This window comes from Stylophora pistillata, chromosome 10 (genome assembly GCF_964205215.1).
Source record: "Stylophora pistillata chromosome 10, jaStyPist1.2, whole genome shotgun sequence".
Classification (NCBI taxonomy): domain Eukaryota; kingdom Metazoa; phylum Cnidaria; class Anthozoa; order Scleractinia; family Pocilloporidae; genus Stylophora; species Stylophora pistillata.
This window is the reverse complement of record NC_142528.1, coordinates 16445637-16461628: the sequence shown is the minus strand read 5'-3', so window position 1 is coordinate 16461628 and position 15992 is coordinate 16445637. Positions and strand designations below refer to the sequence as shown.

The 15992-nt window shown below is 41.0% G+C and overlaps 1 long non-coding RNA gene across 1 annotated transcript; it reads right to left on the bottom strand.

Annotated features, from left to right (window-relative positions):
- Positions 1-838: 838 nt before the first annotated feature.
- Positions 839-5245, bottom strand: LOC148721992 (uncharacterized). The gene is made up of 3 exons (XR_015992780.1): positions 5116-5245; positions 1595-1683; positions 839-1087 (listed from the first exon to the last, which is right to left on the bottom strand). It is a non-coding gene; the product is annotated as an uncharacterized LOC148721992 (long non-coding RNA).
- Between the last annotated feature and the right edge of the window lie 10747 nt (positions 5246-15992).

The window sequence follows — 15992 nt, the reverse complement described above, 5'->3', positions numbered from 1 at the left end:
TACCTTGTTCTACTCTTGCAATGAAAATATTGACAAGCTATGTGTGGTTTCTAAGAAACATTAATGAGTTTCCGGATGATAATAAGAATAACGACACGCAAAACACACTAGTTGAACGTGGTCCTCTAAAGTCCTACAAAGTAAGTGTAGCTTTTCATATAGACCATGATTATTTTCCATGCAACTCCTTCCCCTGGGTTGGCTTATCATTGATGACCCTTTTTCTAATTTGTTGAATAATACTTATACGACTGAGAACAGTTCAGCGACGATAAAATTTTTACGATATCAATGTTTAATGGTTGTGGTAGGTTTTTATCGTCGTGTCTAACCAATGGCAAAAAAGGTTCAATACGGTCGGTTTTCATCTTCTTGTCTAACTAAAGAAAAGTTTCAAAACGTACAGCTCCGAGACCGTGCGTGCTGTTGAGCGTGAAGAGGGATTACGGTGGCACTAGAATGACGTACAGTCTTTCGTATGCGAGTTAGAACAAAAGGTGTTTCTGTCTTAAAGCTTCTCCTCGTGGGAAAGGAATTTCGGCAGAAAAGACATCTGAGAATTCCTCTGAATTCATCGTTGAATCTTTGGTTTAAACCAATAAACAAACAAGGATTTATGGCACTATTGGCGTGTGATATGAAAAATAAACCAGATCTTAGACGTTCAACTTTGAGCAAAGCTTTATAAGTGTTGTTAAACCAGAAAATCAATAAATGCTGAATATGAGCTGGCAACCAACACAACGCAAACGTCGCCGCCACGATGATGATCATACGCACTACTTTACGCTTTGACAGTTCATTCTGATATCTCTGATGAGCTGTTGGCTCCCCTGGGATCTGGCGTGACCAAATTTGTCGACCAATAAGAACATGAATCCATGCGATGACAACAAGAGGAACCAAATACAGTATCAAGAACATGGTCGTGAAATAGGCTCTACCAATGGAAACCTGGACACTTCTGTCTGAGGTAAAGAAACTCCAAACCAATCCGCATACATAACCACTTATGCTAAAGTCATGCACACGGTACTGCTGACACGAAAATAACCGTTAGCAACTGATGAATTCATGTTTGCCACATCTAAGAAAAGAAAATGGGGAATAAATCAGCTTCGATTTTGAGATTTCTACAATTTTCTTACAGATAATTTGTTAAGAACCTAACTTAGCTTAGCCATGCTTGCCTGATTAACGACGCTGCCTTAAAGACAAAAAACCTTTTTTTATAGATCTCTCTTAGCTTTAGTTTGCCGCCCGCTTTTGTCACGATTGTACGAGGAAACCACTCGTCCGATGTTATCGAGTTTCCCAATAACAATTTGTGCGAGGAGAGAGGCATCTGTGATTTCTTACTTGAATGAATCTTCGCTTGAGCAAGGTGCTTCACATAACTAGCGCCTGTTTATCTCAGTGGCCTACCAATACCGTGCGATTGGTACCCGACGCCTTTCCCCACGTATCGTGAAAATCACTTCACTTCTGTTGATTTAGTCTTATGCAGAGGCTGCCATGGTAGCATTACGAAATCGTATTCATCCAAAACGTGCCAAAACAAATATCCACAAACTTATAGCACATAAATACGTACCTGCAATAGAAGAATTATTTGCCGCCATCATGCTACTCATTGCCACTCATTGATCAAAAACTTTAACGTCTTTTTACTGTGGTTTGAACCTGAAACAAAGCAGGGAATGTTAAAAATTGATCTTCCACAAATAAAATTCTCACCAAAACTAATGATACAAATTAAGGCGTATTTGCTTCACCTCAAAATCAGTTCTGCAGCGATTTAAAGTGGTTCTCATACTTTGTACTGAGCAAATACCGTGAATTGTTTCCAACTGTTCTTATCATTTATCAATTACCACGTTTGACCTTTACATCTTTTCATACAACCGTAGAGTAAAGAAAACAATCTCGATTTTTTTTTAGAACCGATTATCGCCGGGGTAGAGATTGAATTTATCTGATTCCCCTTTGGGTCTCTAATATTCATATGACCTCCCTCCACTGAATTGGCAATCAATTTTTTAAAGTCCTCCTTTATGCCCTATTCGACTGATACCGCTCCGTTCCACTTGAAAGAGGGTCTTCATGGAGAAAAGCTTGACGGTTGATGGTAATTTTTTTTTCCATTTCGACAGTTGATGGTTAATGTCGTGGCCTTTACCGGTTGACGTTTATTACGAAGAAACATTTCTAGGAGTAAAAAATGATTAATGAACGTTACTTTGATATCTCGGGCACTTTTGCTTTTCTAGCCTGTTCCAGTTGTCATTCAGTAAAACGGAGCGAAATAGTAAGTGGTGCTATGGTAAAAGAGGAGTGACAAAGAGAGAGAGGCTGGGTCGAGTCGAAAAACCTTTTTACAAATTAAAAAAAGTTGCCTCAAGAATAAAAGTTGTTGTAGTTATAAACAGCTGCTGCAACGAGAGAGGGTCTCAACAGATTTAAACTGTCAGCCGTTATAGAGCTTAAAATTCAGCCGTCAGCCGACAAAAAGGGTGGATTTTTACCCTCAGCAACAGCTTTAGATCGGTGAGAATCAAGAAAAATAAACAAATCTCCAAATTTCCAAAAGTACTCAGTTTACCTTCATTTTTACTCGGGCTTTCCGGGGGAAACGCCCAAGGTATTAATTGGTTTTTTTTTTTTTTTTGCGCGTTCAGTCACAAAACGCAGTTCCACTACAGCGCATGCGTGAACTGTGAGAGCGAATGCGTTCAATGAACCCAAGACTGCATGGTTTAAAGCAATGGCTGCCTTTGGGGACAATTCCTTGCTTAATGTACGCGGAAGAAGTTCGAAGACTATTACGCTCAATATACATACCTAGTCACACACCGTTCGCGGTAGACCCACACTAAAACTTGTGGAGCGTTTTGGGAACGGGTCGGTCCGCGAACTTTACGAGCGATCCGTTACGATTGAACCTTCTATCGAGAAATATCTCATATTATGTTTACATTTAAACACAACCGTGGATTTAGAAGTGATCGAGAATCCAGTAGAATACCAGAAGCAACGCTGAACCGTTTCAGAAGAAAGGGCAGAAACCTGAAGGAATTTGTTAATGAGCGTATTCGTCCAAGCATACCGAAGTCTTGCCTACGTCGTTATGTGAAGGTTAGAGGAGTTACAAAGAATGTTTGTAAGCTTAATACGAAGAGGGTAAGATTAAATAAAGTTAAACAACATGAGAAGAAGTATTGAAGTATTGAAGTATAGAAGTTGACTTGTTTTGTGAGGGTATATCGAACGATGATTAAACTAAGTATAGAGCAAGTCGGTATTTATCAATGTTTTTTTGTAATAGACCACTGTGTCTTCACAACAGTCAGACACACGTATCAAACTATTGTAAATTTCAACTGAGTTCAGTTATACCTTACTTTTTAACAAAAAATTTTCCAGCAGAGAAGGCTTAACGACGGTCAGAATCTATTTTAGCAACGAAATACAGTAGACATATTTATTGACAGAACCCAAGAGTCATTTACTGTACAGAACGCGTTCTTTGTTATTCTGTCACGCAGTGCTAACTATAAATCAAAGGCGGCTAGCGTTCGAATTCTGCCTGCTGTTCAAGAATAAGATGTGTGTGGTAAGTTTACCCGAGGAAGCCCTCGAGAATATCAACACCAAATTGGCTTGCATACCAAAACAGAACAAACAAGAGGGACAAGTGGTACTGGCAGTATTACAATGGGAGAGAAACACGTGAAGTGTAAAGTATTATATTACTAAGCGTTGTTGCTGTTTAACGTGTGTTTAACTTGTAATTTCTACAGTTTTCTGTTTACAGGGTCTTCATTTTCGTAGTACGAAAACGAAGACCGGGTCTTAGGTCTTAGGTCTTAGGTCTTAGGTCTTCGTTTTCGAGGTCTTCTGTTTCGTAACACCCAATCGCAACGTAACAATGCAGTGAGAGAGAATTCAAATAATGTGCGAGATAGAACTGTCACGACGCAAAGAAAGAGAATTCACAGAGTGCGCGAGATACCAACATAATAATACACCGATGGGGAATTCGAAAAGTGTGCGAGATACTATCGTAACATTTATTATACATAGTTTACTCATAGAAATACATCTTCCTAAGAAACATCCATTAAAGACTGACAGCTAATCGTCGACCAAAAGTTATCCGTCAACCATCAAAATCGAAAAGAATTAAACGTCAAATCAACCAGTCATTTTCCACAAGTGGGTGGCATAATAAAGAAACCTGTGGCAGTTTTTTTTCAGTTAGGTGCTGCAAACTGATAAAAGAAAACCTTTCTGCAAATTATAAAATTTTGCCGCAAAAATAGAGGTTGTTGCAATACCGATATAGTTGTTGCACGTTAAAGAAAAGATTGCTGCAAAAAAATAACACGATTTAATGCGCACACATTAAATTTGCTGCGGAATCTGGACCCATCCACGATTGTTAGGAAGCCACGTTGCGGGAAAACCGAGCCCTTGAGGCCAAAATTGTCACATGTGTAGGGAAGATCTGAGCTTGATGAGTCCAATTCGAGTCAATAAAGGTCTGAAGGAAGACGGAAAAGATGACAGTGCAAGCGCCACTGTAGCGGGCTCGGGCTCCTTTACCGGGTAGAGGAGCCTGAGGTTTGTAAACTTTCGCTTACAGAGGATTCCCTTTAGCGCTGGTGAGAATGCGAAAATTCTCTCAGAATAATAAAAATAAAACATGAATTAAATGCGCACACATCACTTCTTCGGAAATTGGACCGATCCACGATTGTTAGGAAGCCATGTTGTTACCCTTTCGAAGTTAAAGATGTTTTGCTCGCATGAGGGTAAATATTTTCATAAGTGCAGAGATGGTCTGTAACAAAACGTCATCTTGAGTGCAACAAGAATCGATAAAGGTTCAAAGGATGATGAAAAAGACGGCAGTACAAGCGCCACTGGTAGTGGTATAGTTTTGTCTCGGTGTTGTTAACTTTCGCTGGGCCTAGAAACATGTGTCATATGTTTTGTAGGACCACCATGGTTATGAAAACTTCTGTGTAAAATTTTTTTCCGTGTTTCCAAAGGAAAGTGACTTCATTATCGAAGCAACGCAAAATAAGCCAGCTATTAATAATCTTACGTTACCTGGAAAGATGCTGTTGGAGAAAACAGTACGCGGTTAACAATACTCTTTACCGTCTTTCTTTGGGTTCAAAAGGGTTCGACATTTCATGTACACTGTTGAAGTTTCGTTTTGAAAAGCCTGAAGAACACACGACGTTAAAGCTGTATCCCGCTTGAATGGCAGACTTTTGCTGCAGATGGTTAATTGCCAAAAACAATCCTAACGGCGGACATAAAGACTGATTAGGGATTTTATAGTAGACAGGAGAACTACAATGATTCACGTTTCGACATATTTAATCTAGTGCTGGACATCTGCTTGGAATTAAGTCAACAAGAATAACGGTGTAATAAAAATACCGGAATATATATTCAAAGGCAACTGTCACCTAAAAAGGAAGAAATTTTATCTTTTTTTTCCCTTGTTTTGCTTCTGCTCAATGGTGAAATATTGATCGGATGTGACACACTTGGCCGTGTAAAACCAATACTTTGGATGAGTTAAACAAATTTTCAATGAAAAAGTGGAAGTGAGAACAACAGCTAACAGATGTTATGTTTCAGCTTCTGATCTAAATTGCTCGCTTTAGCTCGTTTCTCTTAGTACAAATATCGATGGTGTTGGACCACATCGTTTGTTGATTGGTACCTACTTGCCGCTAACCGGTAAATTTTTTTGGCGTTTTTTCGGTAGTCAGCTATAATCTTCGCCTTTGACGCAAGTCGGTTAACCCCATCTCCTCACCTAGAATACTCTTCCTGAATCATAAAAATATTGATAATGTTAGACCATGTCGGTTGTCGGTTGGTATTTACTTGTCGCTAATCCGTAATATATTTTTTTTGCGTTTTGTTGGAAGCTGTCAGTTCTTAAGTTCAACTCGGTTCTAAGGCACTTTCAAACTGGTGTCGACTGCGTCAACGCCCTTTGACAAAATTGCAGAATGTGAGAAAAAAGCACCAAAGAAAAGCCTCGAAAATCAGAAATAGGAAACGTAGTACAAGTTTTGGCTCCATCAAATGAGAAAAACTGGCAAAAGATCCGCTTCTTCGCGAGGATAAAGTAGAAATATGTGCGCTTTACTATTCAAATAAACTGGATTCCTTGGTCAAAATTGTAGAATGCAAGAAAAAAGCGCCAAAGAAAAGCCTCGGGCATCAGAGGTAGGAAACGTAGCACAAATTTTGGCTCCGTCAAATGAGAGAGTCTGGCAAAAGATCCGCTTCTTCCCGAGGTTAAGGTAGAAATATAATATGTGCGCTTTACTATTCAACTAAATTTGATTCCTTGGTCAATTCATTTACAACACGAATTGGACAAACTGCAGCTGCAGGCGAAATGATGTGTCACAAGAACAGAGTTAGAAGTGTATAAAGTTTGTCTAAATAAAACCTTCGACTGAATTTGATTGTGTTCGGCGATCCAACTAGATCAGACACGGAAATTCTGGTGAGTTCGATTATCGAACGATGTGGGCAACGAAAAATAATATCATTGTTTTGCCACAAGAATATAAGATTCATATCTTCAAGCTAACGTGTAATTTTCTTTTTGTTACATGGACAATAGATATCTGTGTTAGAGATTGAAAGGCTGGCTTTAATACAAAGACAGTCGAACGTCTCCTGGGCGAGCATTCGAAATGTCAAGTCTAGGCGTTTGCTTTCGGGAGGCAGGCCTGTCCAAAAAGTGCCTATATTTATTGATATTTTTTTATGTAAACGTTAATTAAATGCTTTACTTTCTTCACGATAACTTCTACATCCGCAAAGAACTAAAACTTAAAACTTAGCTTTAAAAAGTTACTCTCAAATATGGGCGAAATTTGAGGATACTCTAAATAGTAAACAAACGCAGTTACTCAAAAGTTGCCTAGCACAATCGGGACAGGCCTAAGGGGAGGAGGTCGCCTAAAAGAGGTCAGGGTCCATATTTCAGGTAACTTGCAGATGGCGATAAGACCCTTCTGTCAACGCTTAACGAAACCTATGGTAAAAAACCGTTTGCGGCTTATTTAAGGGAAAAACATCTTAGATCTATGGTGATTGTTTTGTATCTCACAAATGATCTAACGCAGCGTTTGGGACAATTGACGTGAAAGAAACTTGGCTCCTTTGTTTCTTCATTAACATGGTAACGCTATTTCAGGAAGTTTAAACCTTCTGGTAGCTCCACTTTTATGAGATCTGTTGAAACAATTTTCAGTTTCCACTCGTTCTGGATCTGTTGGGATAGAGTTAAGTGCAGTGGTTAATTATGTTTTATCAGAGCAAGTATGTAACTCAAAATAAAAAAGATATTATGCTTTATTAACGTTAAATAACGTTTACCGTTGCACAATCTACAAGGAGCTTTTCCCGGATGTAGTGGTCGTATCGATTCTACGAGTGTTTTAGTTCCCAGTAAAACGCTCTCGTCCATATAATAAAGTCATCTAGGAATTCTGTGTCCAGAATCAAGAAGCGTAGACAAAAATTATCAAACAAGATATACTCATTATAAAGAGAAAACTAAAAACCATAAGTTTTGTAGGAGGTCCAAATCATCGAGGGGGAGTACAAGCGGGTTTGGAACGCTGTGATACCAGCTTTAATTCCGACTTGGTATTTTTATTTAACGTTGGTACGTTCTTCGAAATCTTTTTACTCGAAACGTGGAATTTATTGAAACAGTGTCCAATATTTTTACCAAAACGTGCATGCAATGAGTTAAGTTTAAAGTTGACTCAAAGAGTTCTAGAAAATCTCTTGCACTTCAGTTTCGGTTCCGTTCCGTAAGATGGCTCGAAACCTTCCAAAAAGGTCCTGAAAAAATCCAGAATGACAATTGCCACCTTAAACACGTCTCACGTTTCATATCAGATCCTATAAAGTCATAGCGATTAAAAAAACTCGACTTAGACCCGAGATAATTCGGTTTCACTTCATGAGACTGCTCTGATAGCTTCCGAAAGGGCACTGACTTACTTAGTTATTTGCTTATTTACCCACCTACGTAGTTACCTTCAGCCAGGCTTACTTACTGGCTTTTAAAAGCCAGTTTCCACAAAAAAGGTTGGAATTGGTTTAGGCATCTATATTGCATGGAAACAACGGCAAACATAGGCATTTTATGCATGCAGGAGTTATTTTTATTGGATAGGTGGGTTGAGGTGGGACACTTCGTGTAACTGATATCTTAATTTTTGTTTAAAAAAAAAGCATAATTTTAAAAAGAACGAAAATATTGCATTGTTTTACTTTAACTAAGAAAGGGGGAAAAAGAACCTTCTAGTCTGTCTGAAGTGAGACGACACAAAAACAAAAATAAATTGCATTAGTGCCACGCTCACAGTATTCTCCTTCGCAGCCATAGTTTGGTCATGTCCCACAACGCCCTCGTTTCCTCCTTGGAGAGTGAGCGCGTCGCGTGACGAGACCAAATAACGGTCGCGAAGGAGACTACGTTTTTTGCCGATCCTCAGCCGTCTGACACAAAATAAAAATGATTCCTTTAAAGTTAGTTGTCTCAAGAATTTCATTCCACGTAACTTTACTGCGGAAAACAATCTGGAACTCTGTTTGATCTCTAGTAGACCTTAACCAAAGATCTCCATTCTTCAGATAGGGGAAGAAAAGGGGCTCCTTATTTGGTTGTTGCCTATATAAACTTTGTCCTCTGTTTGTGGAATACGTGATAATGCAGGTTGTTTAAAAAAAAATGAACACTCGATGGGGTAAAGTCCAAGGTAGTCAAAAGTGAATTTGATTGATAGAAGACGTAAAAACACGTGAGAATCGCGTTAAAAATTCACTAAAAAATATCACTGAGTTCCACGTGAATTTCCTGGGGTTGTATAATGCAGTTAGAATATTAGATTAAATGCAGGTTCTTCACAAGGAAATGACACGCAGTGGAGCAAAGTCTAATGAAGCGAAACTGAATTGATTGGTAGAATACAATTCAAGCACGTAATAAAATAGCCTTCCATATATGTAGTGCAATGTTTGGTTATGTTATGTTTGGACTTTGAACGTTGTTGTTGTAGTACGTGTTGGAAAGTGTAGGTTGTTTGGCTTGTGCGTGGTGAGTAAAGAAGCTGTAAACAAAACAAGTTTTAACTGAAAAGTAAAACATAAAATTACCAGCCAACCTTTGTAATCCCAATAAATCTTGTACTAGAGCGACAACGCTCCCACGAAGGCCCCCTGATTCCATGACAACATTAGCAAGAAAACAATGCGTAAACGCTCTGGTTGGTGCGAGATATGCTGTGATAGGTTTGTGCAAGATAAATAACTCATTGCAGCAATCTGATTGTACCCTAATGCGCCAATCTGATTGGGCAAAATGCATACCCTAATGCAGAAAATCTGATTGATGCTAGATACATACCCTAATGCAGCGATCTGATTGGCGCGAAAGACTGCCACCCGATACGCTTACATAGAGTTATAAAAAGACAACTCTAGTTTAGAGTATCGAGTGGTATAGTAAAATAAAGTGTTGAAACTAAAAAATCATGCTTGAACAATTTTGGAAGGAAATGGGAGGGAGGAAGGGGCAACTGCACGCTTCAAAAGCAAATTGAAAGTTGATTACCACACAAGCATCTATTTGATGCGAAAACATGTCCGTGTATTTGAATCAAACATAATCTGTTCTTAGGATCTGACATTTGACCACAGAAAAATACAGTATACTGATTTGAGCTCTTGTGAACGGCTTATATATATAGTCCTTCATTCTTCTAAGGATTGGTGAACTTAAATGCACCGAACTGAAATGAACTATTACTAGATTCAATTATACTTCGAAACACTCGTCTCAATTTAACAATGCAATGTCTCTTTATACACTCTTGAAACCTCAAAATACAACAGTGGCTTTAAGGTAAGTCTAACACCACAGTAACTTCACCACATATATCAGCCGCTGACCCGCCACCGGCTCTCGTCTTTTTCATTCCCTCACAAGATGGATGGGAACGCAGATAATACGGCCGAAGAATTCCACACCCATCCGCCGCCTGAAGTAAGTGTTACCCGTCACTCTCCCACAGAATCGGTAGTTCAGGCTCCCGTTGCCGACCAGTCCGTTTTAAATACCCTGTCTCAAGCGATTCTCTCTGTCATTAAGCAAGACTTATAAGACCACGCGATCGACTGATCGTGCGTTGACAAAGCCGCAGCGCCTGTGGGCCAGTCGGCCGAACAATCTGCCGTCGAGTCTGTGGACCAAACCGGCAAAGTAAAGTGAACAAAAAGACATCTTCCTATCGATGTCGTGATTGATGAGAATACTCAATCCAAACGCCCACGCGGCGATAAATCCACTCCCTACGCCAAAAACTTACAAGCAGATCAGTCGCCCGCTAATGAGGATAACGACCTTGACGGCCTTTTGTCCCCTAACTCTCGTTGAGATCCTAGTGAAGAACTTGATGCGCTTCGTAAAGCTTTGTTAAAACCTTTACAACGATTCGAGCGAAGAACCATCATTCGAGAATTTCCAAGGCCAGCAACAGAGGAAGCCTTCACTCCTAACTTAGACAATTATCTACCTTCCATGATTTCGGGGATCAAAACGCATCATAATTCACTGAGAGATATACAGGATAAAATTCTTCATGTCTTGGGTCCGCTTGCGCACTACATGAAAACTTTACGCTCATGCAGGAATACATAGAGAATGAAGAAACCATTCTCGATAAAGCCACAGTTGATGCTATGTTTGGCTGCGTTAAGAAAGCCATTAGGCTGGTAGGAGATACATCTACCCAGGTCTCATCTAAACGCAGAGAACAAGTTCTGACTAAACTTAATCCAGTCCTGGCGTCTTTGGGGAAAGAAGACTTCCCAGACTCAGGCAAGCGGCTGTTTCGAGATGGTTTCGAATCCCGCTTAAAACTTCGCTCTGAAACAGCAAATACTGTGGCCGACGCAAAGAAAGCTGGTAAATCTTTTTTTCGTGGCACTGCCCCCCGAAAATTCCATAAGCGTTTTCGGGTTGGCAGAGGTCAATACAGAGCCCCCTACCGAGGCTTCTTTCGCCTCACATCAAGCTATAAGGCCACAAGCACATCTTTCAGAGGCAGGAGCAGAGCCCCATTTACCCAGTCCCAAGAAACATATCAGCCAAACCACAACAATAGTTCCGGCTCGCCGAAGTCACTTCCCATCAGGTATGTTCAAAAACCTTTTGAATTTCCCCAAAACCTACCTCAGGCAAGCCGATTGAAACATTTTTTTATCAGCATGGGAACAGATTACAAAAGGACCCCTGGGTCCTCCACGTAGTCTCTGGTTATCAAATAGAGTTTCTAGACATCCCTGTACAGCAAAAAGCCCCTCTCCCTATCCCATGTTCATTGGAACATCAAAGCATAATAGATCAGGAGATTTGGGAACTGCTGTTAAAAGAGGCGGTCTATTTCGTCCAACCCAACTTTCAACAGGAACCTGGATTCATCAGCTCCCTTTTTGTTATACCCAAAAAGGGTGGGGGCCACAGGCCAGTGATAAATCTAAAACCCTTAAACTGTTTCATCCCATATGAACACTTCAAAATGGAGTCCATACACATGTTGAAAGATCTTTTCAAGAAAGGGGATTATATGGTGAAGATAGACCTCAAAGATGCATATCTGACAGTCCCAATTTGGCAGAATCACCAGAAATATCTCAGATTTCTGTGGAGGGATTCACTTCTGGAATTTGCATGCCTCCCCTTCGGTTTAGCCAGTGCCCCAAGGGTATTCAAAAAAATTGTTAAAGTCGGTGTTTTCAATACTGAGACAAAGAGGATTTCGCCTGATTGCATACCTAGACGATATCCTTCTTATGGCGCCCTCAGGGGAACAGGTCCTTCAGCATGCGGCTTCGACTCTAAATCTTCTAGAGGGGCTAGGCTTTACAGTGAACTACCTAAAGTCAGTACTAGTTCCTTCCCAACAAATGGAGTTCCTAGGGTCGCTCGTAAACTCGCTCGACTTAAGCCTCAGCCTCCCCAGGGACAAAATAAGAAAGATCCAGTCGAAATGCCAGGATCTGTTAAACACCCCGGTTACTACTGTAACGGAATTGTCAAAATTCTTGGGCCTCCTGTCCCCATCCCTACAGGCAGTCTTTCCGGCACCCCTCCACTATTGGTACCTCCAGCAAGCAAAAAACTCTGTTCTCAGATTTCGCAGATCTTACGAAGCTTTAGTCCATCTAGACTCAGAGTGCCTCGAAGAGGTACAGTGGTGGAAAAACAACCTAGTAGCATGGAATGGGAAAGCCCTATTCCAACAATCAACAGATTTGGTCATAGAGACGAATGCCTCACTTCAAGGATGGGGAGCCCACTATCAAGGGATGTCGACAGGAGGTCGACGGCTCCCCGAAGAGGCCCCATGTCCTATCAATTGCCTAGAATTGTTAGCAGGCTCACTAGCCATAATGTCCTTAACAAAGAACAAGGCCAAGGCCAAGGCTCAGGTACTAGTACTGATGGACAACATTTCAGCGGTAACCTACATAAACAAAATGGGAGGGACACACTCCCCCATGTTATCCTATCTAGCCAAACATTTATAGGACTGGTGTCTCACCCACGATATTCTGTTGACAGCACGCTACATCCCAGGAGTACAGAATGTAGAAGCGGACAGGGAATAAAGGATATTTCGGGATTCCAGCGAATGGAAACTGCATCTAGGGGTTTTTAACCACCTCCATCAGAATTGGGGCCCCTTGAACGTCGACCTCTTTGCCTCCCGTCTCTCATACCAACTAGATCAGTCTCTAAGCTGGCGTCCAGACCCTCTAGCAGTTCACACGGATGCACTCACCCTGTACAGGGCAACCTTTCGGGGCTATGCCTTTTCCCCCATTTGCCCTGATAGGCCGATGCCTTCACCAAATTCAGAGTCAGCAGGTGTCACACATAGTGCTTGTAGCACCATTTTGGCCAGCTCTACCCTGGTATCCACTTCTGTTAGACCTGTGCATAGACTTGCCCCTCCTCCTACCAGTTCAGGAAGATCTACTGACCCAAGGAAACAGAACCCACCCTCTCAAACACTTAGAGCTAGCTGGGTGGCCTCTGTCAGCAGAGGTTACCAAACGGCAGACATTTCTGTACAGAGTAGAGAACTCCTCTTGGCAGCCTGGAGGAAAAATACAACTAGTGCCTATTCCTCCGCCTGGACAAAATGGAATAGCTTGTGTAGTCAACAGGTCAATGTTAATCCCCTTTCACCATCTTTAACTGATATTTTGGATTTTCTCGCACTCCAGTTTCATGAGGGTAAAGAGTACAGAACCACTAACGTCTACCGCTCTGTACTTTCTGCTGTCTTGCATGAAACTGATGGTCACAAGGCAGGCTCTCATCCACTAGTATGCCAGTTGCTCAAAGGCGTGTTCCAACTTCGCCCACCACAACCCCGTTATGTTACAATGTGGCAGGTCTCTAAACTAGTACAATATATTTCGTCTTTAGGCTCAAACTCCAATCTTTCCACAAAAATTCTGTCCTACAAGCCCGTCGGATTGTTTGCCCTTACTGCCCTAGACAGGGCCTCTGGTCTTCCAGCCCGTGATCTACGCCTTAGATACTTTCACCCTGAAGGAGTTCAGTTTTAACTCCCGGTTCTTACCAAAGCTGCCCGACTAGGCCAGGATCCAAAGTCTTGCTTTCATGCTAGCTTCCCCGATAATGAGCTTCTCCGTTTTTGTAAGTGCCTACAGGAATATGAGGCTAGAACGCTTCAATGGAGACCACATGACCCTTCAAAACCTACTAAGCTTTTCTTATCACACATTAATCCTCACAATCCTGTCTCCGCTGCCACACTGGCCAGGTGACTTAAAGAGCTGATGCAAATGGAAGGCGTTGACACTACTATATTTAAGGGTTACTCAGTGCGTGGGGCGGTTGCTACGGAGGCTGCCAAACAGGGTTTCCCTATCCCTGACATTCTGCAGTTTGCTGACTGGTCTCTGGCGAGCACCTTCACAAAGTTTTATTACCGACCCCAATTTGACACTTCTCCAGGGAGGGAATTCCTATCAAGTACCACTCAAATTTAGTACAAGTACGGCTTTGAACATGCATTGTTAAATTTAGACGAGTGTTTCGAAGTATAATTGGGGATTATGCAAGGCTGTTTACAGCTGAGGTATAATCTAAATTATACGAGAATCAGGAGGCGAGATTTAACAATGCAATCCCTCCCTTACCCTCCCGACAGTGTTGTATTTCCCCTTTTTCTGCTTTCTTTCAGGATAGCCTTCGTTCATGAAAAAGACAAGAGCCAGTGGCGGGTCAGCGGTTGATATATGTCGTGAAGTTACCGTTGTGTTAGACTTACTTTAAAGTCACTGTTGTATTTTGAGGTTTCAAGAGTGAATAAAGAGACATTGCAATGTTAAATCTCGCCCCTGATTCTCGTATAATTTATATTATACCTCAGCTGTAAACAGCCTTGCATAATCCCCAATTGTTCCACAATAAATGAAGTTTCTCGTACACTCTGTAGGTTAGGCACGACTTCCGTTTAAAAATGTTTCAAAACCAGATAAAGTATTTAAGTCTCCATTTCATTTAAATTTTAAATTTTAAGGTGACATCACAAGTAGTCTAATAATCGATTATTAATACTTCTAAACTTCACAGCCTGAGATCTAGAGTGGAATTGAGTCCTGAACTATTCATTTGGAAACCTTACAAGAGGAGACATTGTCGGTTTAAGTTGCATTAAATGTGAAGCATTACAAAACCATCAGGCCACCTTTTACATTATGATTGTACATTGCTGATAAGAAGAGAGTGATATGTATACAATTCAATCAATCAACAATCATAATTCAAAAGAAGCGGCGCCAATTATTGGCGACTTCTATACGATTTAGTATCCACCGAGTATCCGTAGAATGGTAAGCAAGGAAACATCTCCAGAATTGAGACAGTGATGATCTATTTGTCCAGAAAAAAAAGCTCTTTCCGATAACAAGAATTTTCAGATCAAGATAGGATTATATAGATTATACCAAATATAGTGAGAATATTTAAGCGGTATGAATTGTCACGAGCAGAGAGACAACAACGTGTAAAACTAAATTGAGGCCTTCACGGTCTATGAATCAGCACAGTTACTAGACTCAACATCTGTATCTTTTCTTATTTTTCAAAACAGCTTCGTGGTGCTCAAAGCTCTTCCTTTTCTCTTGTAGCCGAGATAAATACCTCCTGACCTTCACCACGCCGACATGATCTTGGCCATATTTGAAATATAAATTACCAATGCTTAATCAAGACAATGCTTGGCCTCTTCGAGTTCGTCTAGGTCATTGTGCACACACCCTAGGTTATAGTAAGAATGTGCGACATATACATGCTCAGGTTCCAGCTTTTTTCATTGGAATCTCCAGTGCACGCTTATAGAAGTCTTTTGCTAGAGCTGTTTCGCCTAACGCACTTTGTAAATTACCTAGATTGTTATAAGAGGATGCGACGCGAACATGTTCAGGTCCCAACTTTTTCAGACCAATCTCCAGTGCACGATTATGGTAGTCTTTCGCCTGGTCTGTTTCGCCCAGCCTACTGTGCAAAGTACCCAGATTGTTGTAAGAGCTTGCAACATCAACATATGTTCAGGTCCCAGCTTTTTCAAAGGAATCTTCAGCGCATGCATAAAGTAATCTCTTGCTTGATCATTTTCGTCCAGCGCGCGGTGTAAACTACCCAGATCGTTATGAGAGGCGGCAACATCTACATGTTCAGGTCCTGGCTTTTTCAGTTTAATCTCCAGAGCAGGCTTATATTAGTCTTTTGCTTGGTCTGTCTTGCCTAGCGTGCAGTGTTAAGTACCCAGATTGTTGTAATAGCGTGTAACATAAACATGTTCAAGTCCCAGCATTTTCAGTTTAAT